The sequence below is a fragment of the Petaurus breviceps genome, unplaced genomic scaffold, assembly GCF_028583685.1.
Source record: "Petaurus breviceps papuanus isolate PSGF00001 unplaced genomic scaffold, PetGlider_PUasm1.0 173, whole genome shotgun sequence".
Taxonomy (NCBI): Eukaryota; Metazoa; Chordata; class Mammalia; order Diprotodontia; family Petauridae; genus Petaurus; species Petaurus breviceps.
The window spans coordinates 15,107,348-15,112,525 of NW_027185759.1; the positions used below are offsets into that span (position 1 = coordinate 15,107,348).

General features: G+C 43.6%; 1 protein-coding gene across 1 annotated transcript in view; it reads left to right on the plus strand.

Annotated features, from left to right (window-relative positions):
* Positions 1-4,432: 4,432 nt before the first annotated feature.
* MME (membrane metalloendopeptidase) overlaps positions 4,433-5,178 on the plus strand; it is a 131,249-nt gene continuing 130,503 nt past the window's right edge. Inside the window, exon 1 of the mRNA XM_069083434.1 lies at positions 4,433-4,563. The gene's annotated coding sequence lies outside the window, so the exon portion shown is untranslated. The remainder of the gene's footprint in view (positions 4,564-5,178) is intronic.

Sequence of the window (5,178 nt, forward strand, 5' to 3'; positions counted from 1 at the left end):
ACTAGGGATACATATCACACTGAATTCTGTAGGCAAATGTGAGCCACTGAGGCTTTGGAGGAGGAGAATGACATAGCCAGATCCATACAGGTATGGAGTATGAGTATTATTAATTTTAGGAGAGGGATCAGAAGTAGCAGAGATATGATCAACTATGAGGAGACGATTATAATGGATAGTAAATATAAAGATGTATAAAGATGGTGGCTTTGGGAAAGGAGAAAGGGAATGGGGGTGGGAGGAGGAATCAATGTAAAAAGGTTATCAAGGCAGAAGCAAGAGGGCTTGCTAACCATCTGGATAGGAGTAGAGAATGGGGAGGAACAAAAGGAAGGTCAGAAGATGCAACATGGAAGACCAGGGTGAGTGCAGTTTGGGGTGGCAGTTGGAAATGGCGGTCCATTCCAGGTGATACGCTCTGAAGGCAGCAGCATATTGACAAAGGCTTTGTTCTTGAAAAGAGAAGTCAAGGCAGGAGAAAGAGATTTGGGAGTTATCTAGTAGAGGTTGTTACCAAAGCCTGGGAAGTAAATGACTTTACAAACTGGAAGACTTAGAGAAGAAGCTTGAGAAGAAAGACTCCTTAGTGGGTTGGAGACGGATATAAAAATCATGAAGGTGGCCAAATCATTCACTCAATCAACAAGAATTAGTTAAGCCAGAGAAAGCACTGCAATAGTTTTTAGGAATATAAAGACAAAGGCAAAGTAGCATCTGCCTTCAAGGAGCTTATATTCTAATGGGAGAGAAAACTCAGAAGCATAGAGAGACATACAAACCATTTACAAAGTAGGAGAGAAGCATAAGCATCTAAGGGAGGGAAAGGTGATGGGACCTGGAAAGGTCTTCAGCCAAAAGAAGCTCTTAAGCTAAGTCTTGAAGGAAAATTGGAATTCCAGGAGCCAGAGGTCATAAGGAAGATGAGTTATTGATAGGTAGGAGAAGAATCAACAAAACATGTGCCATTTGTGATGACAAGGGAAGACACAGTATCAGGAAGGAGACCCAGAGAAAGTCCACTGAATTTGGCAATTCTGAGGTCACTACTAACCAATGAGAAAAATAACAATCATAAAAAGGAATGAATTACATGCTTAATAGCATGTGGCACTGTACAAACAGAATTGGGAATTGACTCTGGAACGAAAAGATTTCTTTTTTTATTCATTTTAATTCATTTTAAATTATAAGGGGATGAAATAACATTTTGCTAATTTAGTTGAGAGATAACATTAGCCAGGGAATTAAACCCTGGAGTATAGAGACTACTGACTCTTTTTTTGGGTGAATTTGTCAGTTCTTTTTTGTTCCTCAGTTTCTTCCTATGTAAAACGAGGATAATTGTGTTCCTCCCTCTTTAGCTCCCTGAAATATTGTTAGATTAGACCTAACCAAAAAAATCTAGAGAAAGAGAAACTTGTACAAATTTTAACAGGATTCATTAGTAGTTTCCCTACCAAATTTGCATTTCTATCTATTTTATACTTGAATAAATAGTATTCAAGAAACAGACCTTTGAGCCTGCATACTGACTCTGGACTTTCCTTGCCATCTTGGAGGAACCTCTTCATCTTGAAAGCTCTCTCCACTCCTGGTACCCTCCACCTCTTCAGCCCTGCCCTCTGATTGGATGGTTCCTCCCAGAACCTTCATTTTAAGAAGACCAAGCTTACCCTCCAGACTCTGACTCTTTTTTCCTCTTGGCTTTTCAGCTTCCTTTTCTATATTGTCTTCCCATATTAGAATGTAAGTTCCTTGAGGGCAGGGACTATAGGTCTTCCTGGTTATATTTGTAATTCCAGCAATTAGGACAGTGCCAGTCAAATAGCAAATGCTTAATAAATGCTTATTGACTTGACTTAAAGCTTCCAGTCTCTGTCTTTCAGAAGTCTCCTAAAAAAAAAAAAAGGCATGTGAAACCTCTCAGTTAAAAAGGAATACATTAAAATAACAATTGCATGTTGTGGTTATTATTCAGTCATGTTTGACACTTCATGATTCCAGTTGGGGTTTTCTTGGCAAAGACACTAGAGTGGTTTGCCATTTCCTTCTGCAGCTCATTTTACATATGAGGAAACTGAGGCAGACAGGATTCAGTGACTTGCCCAGGGTCACACAGCTAGCAAGTGTCAGAGGCCAGATTTGAACTCAAGAAGATGACTCTTCCTGACTCCCAGCACTGCACCCTATCCACTGCATGCCCTACCTGCCCACTCATTGCTTGGGGAATAACTAAATAGGTGTTGGTACTTTAAATAATTAAAACAAGTATTTGTATAATGCTTCAAAGTTCACAGAGCACCTTACATGTGTTAATCTCACTTTCATACACCTGTAAGTTCCGTACTATTATCTCCATTTTGAAGATGGAGTAACAGAAGCTGACAAAGTTTTAGCAACTTGCCCAGGGTTGCACAGCTAGTTAATGTCTGAGACTAGATTTGAACTTAAGTCCTCCTGCCTCCGAGATCAACTCTATATCCCATCCCTCCAGCCTTCAAGAAGTAACTGAACTGTGAGAAAAAAATGAACTTGATGATCACAGAAAGAAGCATAGGATGACCATCTGAACTGATAACAAAGGAAAAGGAAATATACATACATATGTATATATACACATACTGTAAATGGAAGGAACAATATAAAAATGACTGGAAAAGAATGCTATGAAATTATAACAATCAAGCTTGGTCCCAAAGAAGAGACATTATTAGGAGGCATTGCTGGCAAATTTCTTAGCATTTCTCAATGTTCTTTAATGAGATTGGGGACTACAGATATGGAACACTGTATACTACAGAATTTTCTAATAAGTTAATTGATCTTGCTAAACTGCTCTTTTAAAAACCCCTTTTTAATTCTTTGGAATCAGGGATGGCTTTCTGGGAAGAAGAAGGGGAGATACATTGAGAAATGTAGGTGACATAAAAATAAAAGCTATCAATAGCAATTTATGTTTTAAAGAAAGAAATGCAGAAGGTCCTAGATCTAGAACTGTTAGTGTCTATAAAGATTATCTCGTTCAATTACCTCATTTTTCAAATGAAGAAACTGAGGCTAAGGGAGGTTAAGTGACTTGTCCAAACTCACACTGTTAATATATTTCATATTTGAACCCAAGTCTTAAGACTCAAAGCCAGGGCCCTTTGGACTACCACATCTTTTAAGCAAAACATTCTTTTACTATCAGAAACTGATCATGCAATTTAGGAGAGACTCCTCTGACTTTAAGCTTGAATTCCCCACAAGATTTACCTTGTAATGGAAAGAACCATCCACCAGGTGGGCTTCATTTCTCTGGTCCTTACTTTCCTTATTTATAAAATCTAGAGTTAGGCCTTATATGAACTCTAAGCTCATGATCTTAGGAATTTCTCTACCACAGCAACTTTCAAACATCTTCTACTAAGGTAAGGAGAGATGTTGGTGTTGCTACTGCATTGAAGGGAGCAGAGTCCTTACCTATGAAAACCTTGAAGTACTGAAGAATTAATTGACAAGCGTGTACAAGCTGGCCCTGAGGTGAGATTACCCGGGGTTCAAGTTCCAGACGTGACACTGTGTGTGACTTCACCTCTCTGTCTTAGCTCCTCGTTTATAAAAATGAGGGAGTGTTTCAGTATTTGTTCAGCACCTATTATGTATCTGTGCGAAATGCGAAATGCTAGGCATATAAGGAAAGGCCAAGGACTATATATCCCTGCCTTCGGCGAGCTCAGTCTAATGGGGGAGACAACGCGTGTACAACTCGGCAGAAACCAGCTCTCAGGATAAATGGGAAATCCGCAGCGGAATGTGTTTTTCAGGAGCCCTTGGGTGGGCTGGCGAAGACTACCTGACCTCTTCTCAGAATGAGGTTTGTTGCTTACATTTCACACTCGAAGGAAACATTAGGTTTCTGTTAAAGGTTAGTGCAAATAAAGATGTAATTTGTGCCCATCCAAGCTCAAAGACACCCTGAAATCTACCCACGGACCCCGTGGACCCCAGGTTAAGGACCTTTGGTTTAGAGCTACCTCTTATGGTATACCCTCCCTGTCCAAAGCCAGCTACAAGTAGAAGAACCAGTTGAAATGACTTAAAGTCTTAAAAGTAAAACCGATTTAAATACATGAATTAAGGATCTCGGAGGCAAAAGAAAACCTTTGGAGTTGCAAATCCCCAGAGCTCCGTGGAAAAGTCCAGCTGTTAGAGCCAATTTGGATACAGGAACCCACCTCGGGGCAAAAACAAACAAACAAAAAAACTATTTCCTTGTTTTTAATCTTGTAAGGGAAGAAATCTGCAATGATTTAGCGCACAATTCCGGGCTGCGGGACTGTGCGGGTAAGGGGCCGGGGGCTGGGAGGTGTTCTGCAAGTTTTATGTAGGATGTGCTGCCCACTAATTCTCGGTCCCTTCCTGGGCTGCCCCCCCCCCCCCCCTTGCCTTCAGCCTCCTATTGTAACAGTTTCGGCAGCCTTCGTCTAGTCCTGGCTGGAGACTGTGGGCTGCCCACCACCCCTACTCCAGCGTAGGGGGCAGGACCTCCACCCCGCCAAGGGCTGTTGGGAGTCCTCTCAGGTGGGAAGAGACACCAGGGCTCCTGGCCAAGCCTCACTTTACCATTCCAAGAATGTTTGGCCAAGCCCTGGGGAGGGGGGTGGGGTGGAAAGCAAGGCGAAGGCCAGCCTTTTCTGTCTCCTCCTCTGGCAACTAGCACTGGGATCCCAGGTGCCCACTGGAGAGACGGTCTCCTAGGGTCAGCGTTTGGGGGGGGGGGGGGGCTTAAGATCAACCCCCTCCCCCTCTCGATCCCTATAGCTGCTGTCCCTCAGCGCCCAGCTTCGGCGTCGGTGGGTCTCGGAGTGGGGCGTGAGGGGACGGCAAGACAGTGGTGGAGAGCGGAGGAGGGGAAAGGTGCGGAAAGGGATGCGGAGCTTGACAGAACCGCGACTGGAGCTGGAGCGTAACCCGTGTGGCAGGAGCTGCTGGGACCGCCGGGGCCAATCTTGGGGGATGGGGGTGGGGGTGGGTGTTTGAGGGATGCCTGGGCTCCTAGCTCCTGCGGGGTCGTAGCCTGAACCAAGGAGGAGGAAGAGGAGGAAGAGGAGGAGGGCTCTAGTGTCCTTCCTTGGAGCACTGCCTCTGCAGCCACAAATCACATCTCCTCCTCCTCCTCCTCCTCCTCCTCCTCCT